The sequence below is a fragment of the Taudactylus pleione genome, unplaced genomic scaffold (genome assembly GCF_031769625.1).
Source record: "Taudactylus pleione unplaced genomic scaffold, aTauple2 ptg000100l, whole genome shotgun sequence".
NCBI classification, from domain to species: domain Eukaryota; kingdom Metazoa; phylum Chordata; class Amphibia; order Anura; family Myobatrachidae; genus Taudactylus; species Taudactylus pleione.
The window spans coordinates 2,395,483-2,415,896 of record NW_028284502.1 but is presented as its reverse complement, the minus strand read 5'-3'; positions in this window follow the sequence as shown (position 1 = coordinate 2,415,896).

Here is a 20,414-nt window from a genome sequence, read left to right as displayed (position 1 = left end):
AATTAATCAATCAATCAATCAATCAATGTGTTTTTTGTGTGTGTGTGTGTGTGTGTGTGTGTGTGCATTAGCCACACTTATCACCAGCAACATAGCTGCACAGGGGTGCTGCCTGTGTCATTTATCAAGGGGCTGCTGCCTCGTTCAGGGGTGCTCTCCCCCTAAGTGCCAAAAAAAATGTAATCAACCAATCAATGTGTTTTTTTTCTGTGTGTGTGAGTGCACATTAGCCACAATTATCACCAGCAAAGTAGCTGCACAGTGGCTCTGCAGGTGTTGTTTATCAAGGGGCTGCCGCCTCGTTCATGGGTGCTCTCCCTTTCCCCCCCAAGTGCCAAAAAAATTAATAAATCAATGTGTTTTTTTCTGTGTGTGTGCGCATTAGTCACACTTCTCATCAGTAACATAGCTGTGTAGGGGTGCTGCCTCTGTTGTTTATCAAGGGGCTGTTGCCTTGTTCAGGGGTGCTCTCCTCGCCAATTAACAACAAAAATAAAATAATCAATGTGTGATTTTTCTGTGTGTGTGCGCATTAGTCACACTTATCACTAGCAACGTAGATGCGCAGGGGTGTTACAGGTCTCGTTTATCAAGGGGCTGCTGCCTCATTGAGGGTGCTCTCCCCCACAAGTGCCAAAAAAAAGATTAATCCAAACAATTAATCAATGTGTAAAAAATTATTCCAAACAAACAATCAATCAATGTGTTTTTTTTCTGTGTGTGTGTGCACATTATCCACGCTTATCATCAGCAACATAGCTGCGCAGGGGTGTTGCCTGTGTCATTTATCAAGGGGCTACTGCCTCATTCAGGGGTGCTCCCCCCCCAAGTGCCAAAAAAAATGTAATCAATCAATGTGTTTTTTTTGTGTGTGTGCGCATTAGCCACACTTATCACCAGCAACGTAGCTGCGCAGGCGTGCTGCCTGTGTCATTTATGAAGGGGCTGCTGCCTCGTTCATGGGTGCTCTCCCCCCAAGTGCCAAAAAAATGATAATTAATCAATCAATGTGTTTTTTTTGTGTGTGTGTGTGCATTAGCCACACTTATCACCAGCAACATAGCTGCACAGGGGTGCTGCCTGTTTCATTTATCAAGGGGCTGCTGCCTCGTTCAGGGGTGCTCTCCCCCCAAGTGCCAAAAAAAATGTAATCAGCCAATCAATGTGGTTTTTGTTCTGTGTGTGTGAATGCACATTAGCCACAATTATAACCAGCAAAGTAGCTGCACAGTGGCTCTGCAGGTGTTGTTTATCAAGGGGCTGCTGCCTCATTCATGGGTGCTCTCCCTTCCCCCCCAAGTGCCAAAAAAATGAATGAATCAATCAATGTGTTTTTTCTGTGTGTGTGTGCGCATTAGCCACACTTATCACCAGTAACATAGCTGTGTAGGGGTGCTGCCTTTGTTGTTTATCAAGGGGCTGTTACCTCATTGTGGGGTGCTCTCCTCGCCAATTAACAAAAAAAAAAAATTTATCAATGTGTTATTTTTCTGTGTGTTTGTGTGCGCATTAGTCACACTTATCACCAGCAACGCAGCTGCGCAGGGGTGTTACAGGTGTCGTTTATCAAGGGGCTGCTGCCTCATTGAGGGGTGCTCTCCCCCCCCAAGTGCCAAAAAAAAGATTAATCCAAACAATTAATCAATGTGTAAAAAATTAATCCAAACAAACAATCAATGTGTTTTTTTTCTGTGTGTGTGCACATTTGCCACACTTATCTTCAGCAACATAGCTGTGCAGGGGTGTTGCCTGTGTCATTTATCAAGGTGCTGCTGCCTCATTCAGGGGTGCTCTCCCCAAAGTGCCAAAAAAAAATGAATCAATCAATGTTTTTTTTGTGTGTGTGCGCATTAGCCACACTTATCACCAGCAACGTAGCTGCGCAGGAATGCAGTCTGTGTCATTTATCAAGGGGCTGCTGCCTCATTCATGGGTGCTTTCCCCCCAAGTGCCAAAAAAATAATAATTAATCAATCAATGTGTTTTTTTTGTGTGTGTGTGTGTGCACATTAGCCACACTTATCACCAGCAACGTAGCTGCACAGGCGTGCTACCTGTGTCATTTATGAAGGGGCTGCTGCCTCATTCATGGGTGCTTTCCCCCCAAGTGCCAAAAAAATAATAATTAATCAATCAATCAATCAATCAATGTGTTTTTTGTGTGTGTGTGTGTGTGTGTGTGCGCATTAGCCACACTTATCACCAGCAACATAGCTGCACAGGGGTGCTGCCTGTGTCATTTATCAAGGGGTTGCTGCCTTGTTCAGGGGTGCTCTCCCCCTAAGTGCCAAAAAAAATGTAATCAACCAATCAATGTGTTTTTTTTCTGTGTGTGTGAGTGCACATTAGCCACAATTATCACCAGCAAAGTAGCTGCACAGTGGCTCTGCAGGTGTTGTTTATCAAGGGGCTGCCGCCTCGTTCATGGGTGCTCTCCCTTCCCCCCAAGTGCCAAAAAAATGAATGAATCAATGTGTTTTTTTCTGTGTGTGTGCGCATTAGTCACACTTCTCACCAGTAACATAGCTGTGTAGGGGTGCTGCCTCTGTTGTTTATCAAGGGGCTGTTGCCTTGCTCAGGGGTGCTCTCCTCGCCAATTAACAACAAAAATAAAATAATCAATGTGTGATTTTTCTGTGTGTGTGCGCATTAGTCACACTTATCACTAGCAACGTAGATGCGCAGGGGTGTTACAGGTCTCGTTTATCAAGGGGCTGCTGCCTCATTGAGGGTGCTCTCCCCCACAAGTGCCAAAAAAAAGATTAATCCAAACAACTAATCAATGTGTAAAAAATTATTCCAAACAATCAATCAATGTGTTTTTTTTCTGTGTGTGTGTGCACATTATCCACGCTTATCATCAGCAACATAGCTGCGCAGGGGTGTTGCCTGTGTCATTTATCAAGGGGCTACTGCCTCATTCAGGGGTGCTCTCCCCCCAAGTGCCAAAAAAAATGTAATCAATCAATGTGTTTTTTTTGTGTGTGTGCGCATTAGCCACACTTATCACCAGCAATGTAGCTGCACAGGGGTGCTGCCTGTGTCATTTATCAAGGGGCTGCTGCCTCACTCAGGGGTACTCTCCCTCCAAGTACCAAAAGAAAAATTAATCAATCTATGTGTCATTTTTCTGTGTGTGTGTGCGTATTAGTCACACTTATCAAAGCAGTGTAGCTGCTCAGGGGTGCTGCCTGTGTTGTTTATCAAGGGTCTGCTGCCTTGTTGATGGGGTGCTCTCCCCTCCAAGTGGCAAAAAAAAAAAAATCAAATCAATCGATCAATGAATGTGTTTTTTTTCTGTGTGTGTGCACACTAGCCACACTTAATACCAGCAACGTAGCTGCACAGGGGTGCTGCCTGTGTAATTTATCAAGGGTCTGCTGCCTCATTGAGGGATGCTCTTTCCCCATGTGCCAAAAAAAATTAATCCAATCAATCAATGTTTTTTTTCTGTGTCTGTGTGCATTAGCCACAATTATCACCAGCAAAGTAGCTGCGCAGGGGTGCTGCCTGTTTTGTTTATCAAGCTGCTGCTGCCTCATTGAGGGGTGCTCTCCCCCCCAAGTGCCAAAAAAAATGTATCCAATCAATCAAAGTATCTTTTTTCTGTGTGTGTGTGCACATTAGCCACACTTATCAGCAACAACGTAGCTGTGCAGGGGTGCTGCCTGTACTGTTTATCAAGGGGCTGCTGTCCCATTCAGGGTGCTCTCTCTCCCTAAGTGGCAAAAAAAAATTAATCCAATCAATCAATGTGTTTTTTTTTCTGTATGCTTGTGTATTCACATTAGCCATTACATCACAGACGCCTCAACTGAGATTTGCATAACTTTTTCAAAAGGTGAAAATAGAGGCTATGGCTTAAAAAAGGGAATAAAGTAGCTAAAACTGAGTTCTCTGATTATAGTGTTCCTACTCCCTACCCAAGGCCCTTCTACCTGAATTTTCAGCGAGTCAGAGGGGCAACTCCATACACCATATTCCAGAGTGCAGATGCTCCTCCTGTAGCCCAGGTCAGAAGATGTGTAGGGAGTGTGGTGATATGGACTAAAATGGAGCTCACATCCAATAAAATGGACAATGAATCCCCAATCTAACAGGGAGTACAGTTGTAATTTATACACAACACAGGATGGTATGACGATATAGGCTTTGGTGATAGTATAATCTGGGGTGATGTATACATCATCTTCTTCACACAAAATAAATTTGTCCCCGATAGAATCCACCATTACTGGTGCCTCTGTAATTTTTGCACATAATTGATGGTAAAGGTCTTTCTCGTAGAATGTGTCATTCATTTTGATGGACATCATTTTTTCCACATTTTGGGGAAGTAGTCTCAGACCGATCACTGACAAGGTTCCCAGTGTGCTGAAAGCTCTTTAGTACCCACTGGAAGGTGGGTAGCTCAAGTAAAGCAAAGGCAGTTTGTGTAAGGGCCTACAAATTGACTCTTTTTCCTGCCAGTAGTTCTTTACATCTCTTCAGATCTGTGTCCATTGGGAAGACAAAACAATGTCTTCATCCCTTCTGGGATGAAAATCCACTCCCAGCAGCAGGCATGGTGCTCAAGAATTCTCAAGAAAGACACAACATAAGACTTAAACTAACTGGGCAGCACAGATGGTGTAATGGTTAGCATTACTGCCACACAGTATTGAGGTTGTGGGTTTGATTCCCACTACAGCCCTAACTGTGTGGAGTTTGTATATTCTCCCTGTGCTTGCATGGGTTTCCTCTGGATGCTCCCTTTCCTCCCACACTCCAAAAATGTACTGGTAGGTTAAATGGGTCCCAACAAAAATTAACCCTATTGTGTATGTGAGCATGTGGTAGGGAATATAGATTGTAAGCTCCACTGGGGCAGGGACTGATGTGAATGTTCAAATAAAGCACTGCAGAATATGTGTGTGCTATATAAATAACTTGTAATAATCAATAAATAATTATGTTTTTTTAATGTCCCTGTACAGGTTGGGAAATGCTTTTCATGTGGAATCTTTACAAAGGATTATTTAACAGTCAATTGTTTTGGAAAGCAGTAGCACTCTTCCTGGTCCCCTTATGGGATGAAAATCCACTCCTAGAAGCAGAAGCAGGCACACGATTCTCAAGAAAGACACAATGTAAGTCCTTAAATCTTGTCCACATATCTGTGCTGGTTAAGTGGCAGTTTGGAGGCCACTAACTATGTTTTTTTAAATGTCCCTGTACAGGTTGGGAAATGCTTTTTCATGTGGAAGCTTTGCAAAGGATTATTTAACAGTCAAACGTTTTGGAAAGCACTGCTAGATGTCTTTCTGGTCCCCTTTTAGGATGAAAAAAAAATCCACTCCCAGCAGCAGGCATGGCGTTCAAGGATTCTTCTAGAGCAAGGACTGATTGTGAATGTGTAAAAAAAAATGTAAATGCCTCCCCTCCTCCCCTCCCCTTCTCCCTCATAAATTTACTTTGTAATCAAAAAATTAAATGAAATTTGCTTCCAATCAACCCTTCCTGTCCCTGCCTTTAACTACATACATAGTGCAACTACCTCAGGCCTCTCTTGAACAATAAAAATATTTGTTTCCTGATGTGCCATGTTGGAAGTTGAACTGCCACGTGTTTGTGCTGCACACTGCTGCCACTTAACTTAGTCAGCCAGCTAGCTTGGTGCAAATTTTAGATGAAAACAATAAAGTGAGCTGTGAGGTGGTCAAAATTGACTGGAAATTAGTGGAAATAAATGTTATTGAGGTTAATTTTACTGTACGGATAAAAATAGGACCAAATGATGTGATTTTAGCTGTTTTTATGATTTTTTAAGAAAAAATCCAGATCCAAAACCAAAACCAGAAAACAAAACACAGAAGGGTGGTTTTAGCAAAACCAATCCAGATCCAAAACCAGGGGAGATACAGATCCAGAATCAAGACCAAAACACTGGGGTCAGCGCACATCTCTATACCATATCCCAATGCTACTGTATAAGTTGTCCTCACTCTAGTGTGACATCCAGTCCACTGGGAGGGGACTATTGGCTGATGTTTTTTTGCATTCAACGCGCATTTGTGTTTACTTCCGTTCCAGAGGATGACAACTTCTGGTCACAGAATTACACTTTGTGTGCTTCTTGCTAGTGCTTCCCTGCTCTAGTCATAAGTTTATTCACATCTGGCCAGCGGGAGGAGACTTTCAGCTGGCACTTTTTCTGTTAGCCCTCCCCAGGTTGTTTACTTCTAGTCCAGCGTATATTAACTTCCGGTTGTCGAGAAAACGGCCACATAAACCAGAAATACTAATTACATAATTGTATGTTTATACTGATTATTATCATGTGAATTTTAATTATTTGTTATGTCTCTATCAAATGTTTATTATATATTATGAAAAAGTATGTACCCTATCCAAGTTTAAATTCCAGGTCATCACTCAATAAATAGGCATCATTGATCCTGATGAACAAGCCATGTGGACGTTCCAGTAATTGCCAGGAGTGGTGAAGGTGCCTGCAGCTGAGGGGGGTCTGTCTTCCTTCTCTGTCTCATGTTTCTATGTGAGTTTTTTCCATTAGACAGTACTTGGGGTCCTTACAAATGCTACTATGGAGCCTACAAATGACTAGTTACCTCCCTGTTGTTTGATGCTACTGTTTTCTTAGAATTGAAACATGAATTTTGTTTTCTTATACAGATAAGTCTTCGATTCAAGTGTTCAAGATGTTTTACATTGAGCTACAGTACTTTGAAATCACTATAATACAGGGTCAAACATGCAGTTTTGATAAAGCTTCTTTTGTCTGCAAACCCTGAGTAAAATACAGTAATGCTGCCTTTGAGGTGCAGTATCATAACAGTCAACAAAAATGTCTCTTGCTCCAGAAATTAAATGTCCATTGACCTACAGTAAAACATCTTGCCAGCAGAGAACAGTGAATCAAAATGGATTAATATTTCGTCATTGACTTCTGAATAAGTCTGTGAGTTATGATTGGTGCATTGTTCAACCAAAGAAGATATCAGCAGAATTCTAGCTTACGCATTCCCTTGTGGGAAATTTATGATATTGTTTTGCTGAATATGTTTCATGTCATCTATATTGAACAGGTTAAAATAAAGTATTTGAAAATGTCGACTATGAAACATTTCTCTTCTCCTTGCAAAGGTCACGTATTCTACCCATGTTTTTTTCTTTTTTCCTGTTGCTGGTTCTATATACTGTATAGCAAAAATAGACTGAAAATAGTAGCTTAAAGGGCTACACAAAAAATAAGCAATAAAAACAATGTGATAAATTCCATGCCTATACATTTAATCAACAGGAGTAGCCATCCACAAGAAATTAACTGATTAACCACATACTGTAGATGAACAATAATATTTGGGAGGCTCACTATTATATATTGTAAATGTATACATAAATGTATTATTATTATAAGAGCACAGTCATGCCCTTATATTAAGGCTGAATCAAAAAAACAGCATTGTCCCATAGAGAACTCCCGAGGGGGTGACATGGTGTTTAAGGGGCTACACCTCAAAAGCTATTGGAGATACTGAGCTGAAATTTGGCATGTACAGGTAGACTTGTTGCTCGGTGCTGCATGCCAAATTTCCAAGAAAAAATATAAAAAATGAGGATTTGGGAGTAATCTAAATTTCCAACTGTCAGTTTTTTCTGACACTCTCAGTTAGAACCACTTTTGTGCTGTTCTCTATGGGGGATTTACAGGGCAAATTTGGACTTGGGTTTTGTTAGGAAACTATTGTTCCAGGGTAGGTGCTTTTGTGGTTCAGGTAAATTAGAAAGTTGCAGTTTTTACACTATTACCTCACAAATGCACCATTATACAGATAGGAAGCTTCAAATTGTTGAGCAGCCTCAGTAGGTGCCTCCAGCAGGGGGGTGTACTCAAAGTGGCTTCAAGTGGGTGCACCAAGATGGCTATTTTTTGCTGGTGGTAGCAGCAGTGGGACTTGGTGGAAGGAAGCGGGTGTTAGCTGCGGCTGGGACCCGGGGAAATTATCGGGCATTAGCTGCAGCGGTGTGGGCTGCAGGAGGGGAGGTAGTGGGTGTTAGCAGAGGTGGTGCTAAATAAAACACAGAATGGACAGGATCAGTGAGATCCATCTGTGCTTCTGTGTTGAAAAAAATGTAAGCCTGTGTAAAAAAAAAATGCATAGCCTCCCAAAAGAACAACCAGCCCTGGGCTTTGGAGGTCCAGTACTGGTTGTGCTAAATACAGGGGTTAAACAACGTAGGGGTCCCCTGTATGAACCACAACCATCACTGGGCTATTCAGAACCAGTCCTAGTTGCCAAAATACAAGGGACAAATGATGTAGGGGTTCCCTGTATTCAGCAGAACCAGCACTGGGCTCTGAGCCGGTCCTGGTTCTGGAAATACAGAGAAAAATGGGTAGGGTACCCCTGTCCAGAACTAGCACTGGAATTTTTGTAGTGGGCGGTAATGCAACAGCCAGGGGAGCCTTTTCACTGGGTCCCCCAGGCACAGCATCACCCCTGACCGCTAATCAGCCTAGACTGGGGAGCCCTGGGGAGCTGGTGACCCCCCCAATAAAGGGGTCCCCCTCTCCAGGGCACCCCAGGCTGATAGCTGATAGCCTGAGGCTATCCATGGCACCCCTGCGCGGTGGTGCCGGGTTGGTTGTGTGTGTGGTGCATTTTTTGATAGTAAAAATATTGTCTTTTGCTGTGGAACTGCAGGACCCAGCAAGCCTACCCCACATGATGGTACTTGGAGAACCACAAATACCAGCATGCAGGGCATTACGGGCCCACTGGTACCTGTAGTTCTACTGCAAAATAAATATAAAAAAAAGACAGGACATGCACACTGTTGACAGTAAAATTTTATTAACACATACATCCACACACGCATGTACACATACATGCACACACACACAATATCTCACATACTCACCTATGTATCCCTGTAGCCCATCGGTCCTCTTCTCCCTAGAATCCATAGGGTACCTGTAATAAGAAAAATCCATACTCACCACCTCCTATGCGTGGATCACGTTCAAATCTAGGGTCTTGGCAAAAAAAAAAAAAATTTTGCGAGCCATGAACACATATAGCACTCATTGGCTGAGTGAGGTGAGCCTTCTAAATGGTTGCCACCATTGACTTCAATGGTGAGAACCACAAAAGTAACTTAAGGTTACTTCCATGCCCATTTAAAAAATGGCGCCTCAGCGCCATTTTTGAAATTCAAAGGTGGCTGCTGTGAGCCAATCACGTCTCGCAACATCATAAGCCAGCACGAGGCAACGGCATGGCAGTCCATTGGCGGGCAGGCAGCAGAGAAGAGCTGCTGAAGAACGGAGATGCCATGGAAGACCTGGGGGAGGCGGCAGCCATGTAAAAGAGCTTAAAGGCTGCCATCCCCCAGGTGAAGGTGCAGGAAATTAAACTATTTCAACAATCGGTGTTCTTGTTTTACTTTAATATTTCTTTTACAAGGGTACTATAGGTACCAGCAGGCCCTTAATCCCCTGCATGCTGGTACTTGTGGTTCTCCAAGTACCAGCATGCACCGGGGTGCTAGCTGGGACCTGTAGTCCTACTGCAAAAGACAACATTTTAATTGGCATATACACCACAGCACACTATCGACCCGGCAACCAGGGGCCAGGGGTGCCGGGGATAGTCAGTCCAGGCCTGGGGTGCACTGGAGAGGATAACCCCTTTATGGGGGGTCTACAACTCTGCAGGAATCCCCAGCCTGAGCTGACTAGCAGTCAGGGATGATGCTTTGGCTGGGGAGCCCAGTAAATTGGCTCCCCTGGCTGTGGCATTATCCCCCCCCCCACTAAAAAAAGTGTGGTGCTGGTTCTGGAATTTACTGGGGAACCCTATGCATTTTCCCCCCTGTATTTCCAGAACCAGGACCGGCTCAGAGACCAGTGCTGGTTGCTCTTAGTAGAAGGGACCCCTACATCATTTGTCCCCTGTATTTAGCACAACCAGTACTAGGTCTCCAGAGCCCAGGGCTGGTTGTTCCTTTGAGGGGCACGCTTTTTTTATACATACTTCAATGCAATTTGGGATGTGTGGTAAGGTTTTTTGTCTATGGAATTAATATTATTATTATTATTATTATTATTATTATTATTATTTATTAAACACATTCAGCACTGTTAATAAAGGTTAACCTTATAAATACTTATCATGAAAACATACTTTATAAAGTTAATATTATTGATTGTGCTGAATGTGTGATGGGTGTAAGATCTTAATACTTAAGACCAATTGTATGAAGCAGCAATTACCCCTTTTCAGAGCTTTTTAGTAAAAACATCTTCGGCTCCTGTGCCAAAAATAACTGTGGTGGCAAAGTACTATGGGTACTAACTAAGCAATAAAAAGTTGAGCTTTTCATTGCTTGACCACTTTTACATAGCGACATCTGAGAATGTGTGTTATTTTCCAGTTCTGCCGCCAAACCTTCCTTGTGCATACTGTCAGTTCTGAAAGATTTCTTGTAGTATGGCCACCTGGAGTCATTCCTTGCCACCTCAGCATTAGGATGATGCAGTACAGGCAGAACAAAGGGCAGAACAAAGGGCATTAGAGGAGTGAGTTACCATCAGACCTCTCTGAAAACTCTCTTTGTAATACATTTAAACGCTAGGTAATTCTGCATCGCTATGATAAGTTATCTTTTACATAATAAATAATGTTATGTTTCTGCCCATGAGCATGACAATTCATGCTGTGATTCTGCCAGAAGATTATATTGCTTTATAATTATCTGGTTGAAAGTTATAGATTGTGAATTGAGTGAAGACAAATCCCGATTAACATTTGACTGGTATATTTTAGATGATTCAGGCAGGTAGAAAATATATTTGGACAATGGTTGTAATTTGACTTCATCATTTGTCTGTACTAATAGAACTCTATAAATTAAGCCCATGTAGCTTGAGTGCTCATTTAAATGAATGGTCAAACCTTTTCGGTTGTGAGGCCATGGCCCAAATGTAATAGCCTGTGATTTGCGGGTAACAGCGTGATTGCAGTGAAATAACTACTAGAATAAAGAGGCCATTACTTCTTAGTCACCAATATTTTTTAGGACATTACTTTTAAGTCAAAAGTTAACCAAGTTGGTTTTGCCATAAAATAAATTGCTTCTTTAATTCTATCGGCTAAAGTGCTCACAAATCGCAGGCTATTACATATTGGCTAATAGATTCAATGAACAAATTGAGTTGCCAGTTCTCTTTGTGTACGGACACATTAAAAAAATCTCAATTTGTTTAATTGTAAAATAAAAATATAGACTGTATAGAAAATGTTGCACTTGCTGTTATAGTTATATTTATTATTTGTCTTGTTGTTGAGCGGAGGCCGTGTTGTGGACATTTAAACAGATTTGTTTTGATCGTGCTTTACCACTGAATTTTTCTTTCAGTATTTCCCATTCATATCTTGTATTCCAGCACTAAATAATGCTTGCACTTTGTATTTGTGTTTGTCACTTTTGCTTTTTATCTGACTTGTAGTTTCTTGCTGACTTCATATTAGATTACATAACATGGTGGCAGATCTCACAATTAAATTGCATCCAACATAAAAGAGGTTATATTGTACTGTAGCATGAAAAAATGGCAACAATACAATAATTACTAAATACATATTGTGGCAGAAATGGATACTTCCAAACTGCATTTTCAGCCAAAGACTATCTGTGATATGCACATCTTAACCGTCACATAGAAATGAACTGGGAATGGTATATTATTCCATTTTCCTCAGTACCCATCTTGCTCCCCAGGGAATGCTATTGTGTTGGCTGCAGTTTCCTTCACCCTCCAAAGGTAAAGACATACCCTTTCAAAAATAAATTATCTGCCCACATCAAGCTTTCAACTATTATTTTTCATGATATTGTACAATCACTTTAATCTTTGAATTAAAGATAATGGGCTCTATTTACTACAATCCGCATTGGTAATGCAGATTGTAGTGTGATATTACCGAGTGAATTCGCATTGCGAATTCTGGCAATATCACAGGGATTTACTACAAATCCCTTGCAGGGACAGAGCTTGCGATAAAGCTCTGTCCCTGCTAATCCCCTTCGGAACCTTACCATGGTATTTTCGCAAAAAATACTGTGATCAAGTGCCCGCGCATGCGCCGACCGTTTGCCGCAGCTACCCCCCTTCGGTGCTAAGCCCCGCCCCCCGGCGCTAAGCCCCGCCCCCTCGATCGTGGACCCCCACAACCCCCCCTCCCTTACTTACACTAACCTGCATGCTCCAGGCCTCCGGTGATGTTCCCCATTCCTCCGGTCAGGTGACCTCCCATACTGCACTGGGGCCCGATCACCTGATGACCGGGCAGCAGTGCACTATGGGAGACCAGCTGACTGGAGGGGAGTCATCACTGGAGGCCCGATCACCGGTCCCTGGAGTCAGGTAAGTAATTTTTTTTTTACTATTTCTTTTTTTTACTGTAATCAGCTTGCGGTCTGTTTAGACCACACAGCTGATTACAGGGACCGACTCTGCTCTCCCCGTTAGAGCAGGCCAGGAATCCGGTAACCGGGGGAGACCCTGGATAACGCCACCTCCTTATTATCACAAGGCCTCCCTAGGTATTTTTTTCACATTTATTTTAGTAACTATGGTCAGATCACATTTCCCATTACAGTTATGGGAAATGCGATCTGATTACTAAAACTAAGTGATACTTAGGGCTTGGAGTAGAATTTTACGAATTCTACTCCAATTGTCATGTAATAACTATAGGTGATACTTAAATAATGTGAAAAGGGTGTGAAAACACCCTTTTTCACATTATTTTAGTAAAAATAATGTTGATAAATAGAGCCCAATATGTTTTAAGTTTTCCTTGCACTATAAGTCACCCATTTGTTTTACCATTCTTTTTGTTAACTTATCTTAACCTAAGCCTAGAAATGAACACACTGACACATGTACTGCAATTAAAGAGGTCACAGCCAGAATTTATTGATCGAATTGAAATTAGAAATAGGTGGCAGGAAGAAAGCAGTGCTCCGAGGCCACAGCCCTATGGAAATCAATAATAAATAACAGGGGCGGATCCCCGCCCTGCGCAGCCCGACCTGAGGAAGTACCATCACACCTTAATTGACACAGCCTCGGCCCTTCCCTTGGACAGGGACCAGGTCCCCCCTTTGGGCGGTGACTAACTTGCCGCTCTCAAAGGAAAGAATGCTCCCCAGGCACTCCTGCGCTAAATAATAGGCCGCCTAGGAGCACTGCTTCCCGCCAGGCTGCACTTCTACCTGTTGGAAGAAAACACTGAAATGTACAATCCAACAAAACAAAAAAGCATACCAACCAGCTTAGTCGGGTGGGTGTATGCAGAAACTGGAAAAGAGGAAAATGGCTCCTCTGACCAGGCTATATATATGGGTACCCTGAACACTCCCACAAATCCTACGATAGGCCTATCTCCCCCAAATGACCACTACCATAACCACACCTTCGCCCAAGCCTTAACCCTTAACTAACTAACAAAACTAAATATCAAACAGGGTGCTTATCTATCCTCAAACTTAATTAAGTATTCGGATGCATTAAGTCACCCATTTGTTTTACCATTCTTTTTGTTAACTTATCTTAACCTAAGCCTAGAAATGAACACACTGACACATGTACTGCAATTAAAGAGGTCACAGCCAGAATTTATTGAACAAATTGAAATTAGAAATAGGTAGCAGGAAGAAAGCAGTGCTCCGAGGCCACAGCCCTATGGAAATCAATAATAAATAACAGGGGCGGATCCCCGCCCTGCGCAGCCCGACCTGAGGAAGTACCATCCCACCTTAATTGGCACAACCTCGGCCCTTCCCTTGGACAGGGTCAATGTCCCCCCTTTGGGCGGTGACCAACTTGCCGCTCTCAAAGGAAAGAATGCTCCCCAGGCACTCCTGCGCTAAATAATAGGCCGCCCAGGAGCACTGCTTCCCGCCAAAGCCCGGTTCATAGAACCAGGCCCGCCACCAAACTGTGACCCTTTGAGACCTACAGGAAACTGCAGAGGTCGCTGATAAAGAGCTCTAGCCCCACTCCCGTGAGGTGTACCCCGTCAGGCCTATAGAAGCTCTCCTCGTAACGCAACTTATGACGCGGCCCCCCATGCTAAGGACAAAACGGCCAATTGCCATATTGACCTTTCCGCGAACTCCATCCAATGCCTTGCCAGTCTGGGGTGCACGCCAAAATCGACATGGGACAATGTCCGACCATGCGACGCTGACGTTGGGCCAACGGTTAACAAGCACTTGCAAGTCATTCCTAATAGAGTGTATCAGCTCAATGCCCTTGCACGTGCCCAAATCGCTCCCCCCCAAGTGAATGACCACCCAGTCAGGGGCCCCAAACTTATCTTCTGCCATCCATAAGGCATCCAGCAGGCGCTTACGGCGCATACCACGCAACCCAGCCAACGGACGTCACTTGCAACCAACAAATGCGGGGCCTGCAATGCTAAGGGGTGCTGACTAGCCCAAAATTTGAATGACCACACCCGACAGTTAGCATTCCTGGGTAACCCTGCAAGAAAAGTTACCCAGCCAGAAATTCATTCTTACATAATAACACTACCTGAAATTAATTCTTACATAATAACAAACTAACCAGCGGGAAGGGAAACAAATAGTTGGGTGACCCATCTGAAGATGAAAAACAGCAAAACCTCTTTGAGGGCAAAAAGCTGAAAATCCTTTCAGAATCCCTAGCGGCAGTAGGCATAAGGCCCCTGGGTTTCCCAACAAACTCGCAAGAAGCGCAGCTACTTAAGCAACTTATCCCCCCATAAATAAGTTTTATAAGCTGATGACTTCCACCGACCCAACTTTTGTAAGGTGTCGACCGAAGCACCATCAACCGCTGCGCAAGTTGCTGCCCCTATCCTACATGAATGCGTCCCAAAATGTTCTGTGGGCAAGCCTAAAGCGAATAAGACAATTCTGAAACAGCCTTGTAAACTGAAACCTGGACAAAGGTGTAAGATTAACATGGATAAGTCACTGTGCACCCCCTGGCGGGCGAAGAGTATTAAATCGCCCCACCAGAGCAACTGGACAAATTACTACATCTGAATATTCCGTGATAGAAATCCAACGCCCCCTGCCAAGTTGATCTGTCTTGGACCTATGTATTTTACGCAATATCAATGTCGGCTTAATTACCACGTGTTTAAACATTAGACCCGTCGATGTGGAAGTTGCGTCGATGTGGAAGTTTTATTAGATGTCACGAGCTCACCGATTCTGAATGCCCCAAAATATGCTAATGAAAATGCTAAACTAAAAAGGGGCGATTCATATTCGCCTAACGCAACCCCCGATACTGCCACAATCAAATCTTTAAGTAGGGCCGGGTCAATTGGTCTACGTGTATCGCCTGTGCTAGGGTGTTCCTTCGCCCACCCCTTCATCACCTTGGTTAGCAGGAATGAGTTTGTGGGATCTGCCATACTATGCAACTTAGAAAAGTAAGCGATACCAGATAGCGCTGCAGACATAGCCGCCTTAGAACGACCCCCTTCCTGCCAGTTCCAAATAAACTCTGCCATACAGTCATCAAACCGTCTTACCTCCCCCGCGCTTGGAAGCCAAGAAACCCTGCCAAGCATCCCAAGCCGCTTTGTAGGTCTTTAATGTGCCAGGGGCCAGAGACCTCAGTGTGAAGACTCTGATGCCGGCACAACAATTTGCCAGACATGGGAGGGGCAGGTTAAACCATGAAGAGAAGCGTAAGGAGCGAGCGAACGAAACCTGTCCCACTGTAAACGAGATAAGGAATCTGCTATCTCATTAGAAACACCCGGAACATGCTGCGCCCTAAACTCAATGTTCCTTCGCAGGCAAAGAAGTGTCAAGTGCCTCAACAACTTCAAAGCCAACAACGAACCCGCCCTCTGATTATTCACCGCCTGAACCACGCCCAAATTTGCACCAGAAAAGGATCTGCCTATTACAAAGCCTGTGGGCCCACAGCTCAACAGACACCACAATAGGGAACAACCAGAAGCAGGATGTTCCTAGTAAGGCATAAAACCCCCCCAAGCTTCCGGCCAAGACTCCACGCACCAGTCCCCTTCCAAAAAGGCGCCAAACCCGACGGAACCGGACGCGTCCGTAAATAGTTGAAGCTCGGAATTAGCTACAGGGGCCTGGGCCATATCCGAAAACCATTGAAATTACACAGGAACAGCAACCAATTGCAAAGGTCCTCCCTCAGATCTTGGGATATGCGAACGAGGTGATGGGACTTCTTAACCCCCGCCGTGGCTCTTTCCAGCCGCCTACAAGAAACCCGTCCCATAGGAATGACTCTACATGCAAAATTAAGGAGGCCTAGCAAGGACTGCAACTGCTTCAGCGAGACCTTTTTCACTAAAACAAATGCTTTCAGCAACTCTCCCAAACGTCGCGCCTTCTCAATCGGCAAACTGCATAAACCTAGCACGGTGTCTATTTCTATACCCAAATACGATAAGCGTGTACCCGGACCCTCCGTCTTGTCCTTGGCAACAGGAACACCTGCCACTGCGAACAAGGCCTGCAAGGAAAACAGCAAATCCTCGCAAACCTGGGTATCCGCTGGCCCCACCAACAGAAAATCATCTAGGTAGTGGGACACACCAGCTTGCCCTGTACCCGCCTGTAAGCACCAATTGCAAAGAGGAACTAAAACATTCAAAAAAGGAACACAAGATGGAACATCCCATCGGCAAACATCTATCAACATAATAGAGCCCCGCAACTCTAAAACTCATGTACTTAAAAGATTCGGGGTGAAGGGGCAACAGCCAAAAAGCGGACTCGATATCCACCTTGGTTAATAAAGTGCTCCTACCAAAAATCTGTACTATATCTAGAGCGTACTCAAAGGATTGATAAATGACCCGGCAATCCGATGGATCTAGCGCGTCGTTGACTGACCCTCCCTCTGGGTAAGAAAGATGCTGTATCAGCCTGAACTTAACTGGTTCCTTCTTTGGTACAACCCCTAAAGGCGATACGCACAAACCCTCCAAAGGGGGGGAAGAAAAAGGGGCCACAACATGCGACCCAACCCGACCTTGGCTTCAATCTTAGCTCGGACTACGTCCGGGTGGACGCGGGCTGACTTAAGATTTCTCTTAGCAACAACTGAGATGTCCTGTGTCACAGGCAACCTAAAACCCTTACTAAATGCATGTAACAAAAAGGCCTCCCTGAGAGGATAACGACCCAACCAACTCTTCAAAGCCCCTAGGATGACCGGCGAAGGTGTTTTACTTAACACCGCCTCGCGGCTCATCGCGCTGATCGCTCTGATACTCCCCGATCTCCATAGTACCACCGAGTTGCCCAGAATCTTTAGCCGGGTGCCCACTCCCACAGAGCTTGCATATGTGCCTATACCGACAGCCCGATCCTTTATTACATTGGGCATTATTAAATGCATAGCATTTCCCTCTGCCGGCTCTGGCACCACCTGTACGGGCCAGAAAGGGCTGCTTGCGTACCGCCAAAGGGTACGAAGGCGCGCAAGGCAGTTGGTTGACTTCAATCCAAACTTCTACGTCCTTGAAGCCGCATTGAAAAAACTGCCTGTCCTTCCTGTGTTTTACGAAATGTCTCGTCGTATTGCCTCCAAGCTGTACTCTTGCCTGACGAGTGCATACCACGCACCATATGCATACACTTGAGGACATTCATGTACTCCCCCGGGCGTGATTCAAGGTAGCAAGCTGCGAAAAAACAAACATCCCTGCTCCCAATTTTGGAACGAACGGAAGTTTCCCTCAGCGCCTCTCCCTAACCTTAGACCGCAAACCCCTAAGGATGGCCGTGTTTGCGCAGTGTACCATATCCCCCGTAGCATCTGGAACCTTAGCTGCCGACACTGTGCTGGCCCTCTTGGGACTCTGTTTTCCCTTAATCTTGTGCGCTAAGTATCGCATAAGCTTGCGCGGCCTCTCTGATGAACTTGCAGAATCGCGAGAATCAGTGGAAAATGAGTGTGTGCTGTGCAAAATGTAAAAACATGCTCACCGGAAACTGCTGCCGAAGGACCGGCCACTTCCTCCTGAGTGTTCGCCAACAGTCCCTCGCTGCGTGGTGCGCCCACCACGACTTGACTCGTTGATGCCACCTCACCGTCCGTCCTCTGGATCTCAACAACCCGACTGGAATGCACAGAAGCTGCGACCTGGGGACTTGACACAATCACTGGTGACTCAGACCGCACAGCAACTCCATCCGTGGAAGGAGGGGCATGGGGGAGTGCGGGTAGCAGGGGTGCATGGACAGTTGCAGGTGGCTGGGGGAGCAGGGGGGGCGGAATGGAAAGGGGGAGGGGGGTATGCATGGACTGGGTATGTGCAGCTGAAGTGGCCAGAGGAAGGGAAAAAGGTGGCGGCAGGACTTGGTAATATGGCCTGAACCCTTGTGAAAGGGGGTGGGCCCGGGGGTTGTTGCGGGGGGGCATACTGGAACATAGTGGGGGGGGAGCCCGGTAGTACCTGATGGGGGCGGAATGATAAGTGGCTGTATTTGAAAATTGGGGGGGGGGAGGATGGGGGCCAGGGGCATAGAAATATGGGGACCAGCTGGGCTGCTGCGCTGCTAAAAAGTTGAAAAGGGGGGGGGGTTTGCTGCACATGAACACCCTCCCAAGGCAAAGGGGTAGGACCTCTGCTCCTAGATGCAGGTGGGGGCATCGGGAAATAATGCGCTGGGAGGGACACTTAGGGCCCTAGATATAATGGACCCTGCAGCTGATCCTACACTTCTGGGTGAACCCTGGTGGCTGGAAAGTAATGGTGAGGGTTGAGGAGGAGGGGGCCCCCCTGCTACTGAAGTAGTGGGGGCGGAGGGGGGTGATGCAGGAATGTGCAGGGCTCCCTGTGCGGTGTCCAGGGCTAAAATGGCCGCCGCAACCCTGTGGGCGGGGCCAACCGCAGATACAGGGCACGGGCTGGCTGTGAACTGTGGGGGGAGAGGCGCTGAGTTGTGGCCGCCCGCGGTGCCGCCGGGGAGACAGGCGGCCATCAGCTGTGGAGAGGCAGCAGGGGAGGACAGGGAGCGGGGGCCGGTGGAGGGGGCGCGGGATCGCGGCCTGCAGCATGGCGTGACCCGTGCCAGGCTGGGGGAGAGGCCGCGAATGTGAGCGGCCTGGAAGCCTACATAAAGTCGCGGGGGGGTGGCGCTGAATGGCGAGCCTGGGCACAATGCAATGCAGGGATGAGGGAGGGGGAGCTGGACGGGGGGGGGATAAAACAAAGCAGGGATGAGGTGAATAAAAAAGGGGGGGGTGGAAAGGAGCTGAAAGGAAAGAAGTAAGGGAAAGAGAAGAATAAAAAGATAGATAGGATGTGAAATAAAAAGAAGAATTGGACAAAAGAAATAAAGCTATATAAGAAACTGTGTGATACTTAGCCAACCTGTTTGCAGAAACTGGAAAAGAGGCCAGGCTATATATATGGGTACCCTGAACACTCCCACAAATCCTACGATAGGCCTATCTCCCCCAAATGACCACTACCATAACCACACCTTCGCCCAAGCCTTAACCCTTAACTAACTAACAAAACTAAATATCAAACAGGGTGCTTATCTATCCTCAAACTTAATTAAGTATTCGGATGCATAAATGTTAGTTTATTTGAAAAAAAATAAAGGTAATGTAAAGTTACATAAGGAAGTTAAATGGAGCATGCTTTATGGCAGTGAATAGAGCAAAGAGAGAGATATGTACTAAGCTGTGGAGAGAGATAAATTACCAACCAATCAATTCCTAACTCACTATACAGGCTGTGGGATCTATATACTAGATGTACTTGGGTAAAGTGGACAGAGATAAAGTACCAATCAAACAGCTCCTAACTGTCACTTTACAGGCTATGTTTGAAAAATGGCAGGAGCTGATTGGTTGGTACTTTATCTCCCCTTACTTTATCTTTCTCCAAGGCTTAGTACATCTACCCCTAAGAATTAAAGGTTTGATTTAGAGTTGGATGCATTTTGCTCCTAGAACGTATACATAACAATTCTGTCACAAAACTTGTTTTCTTCCATGTGTAGTGTACTGTATGTTGAGTTGCATGTATTTCAGGATACACCCAGCTAAAAACACTTCATTAGGACTGCATAAGCTGGTCAGATACTTACACCCCATTATACATTATAGATATGATAGTGTTAATAGTAAATGCAAAATTCATATTACTCTATTCATAATATACTGTATTTTAATGAAGTGTTATATATAAATATATAATGTTATAGATAAATGTGAGTCACACTTTCCCCTGTACCATTTATTATTATCTTTTATTTATAAGGTGCAACAAAGTGTCAGCAGTGCCATGCAAAGGGGGGAAACATAAAAACATTACAAAATAACAGAGTAT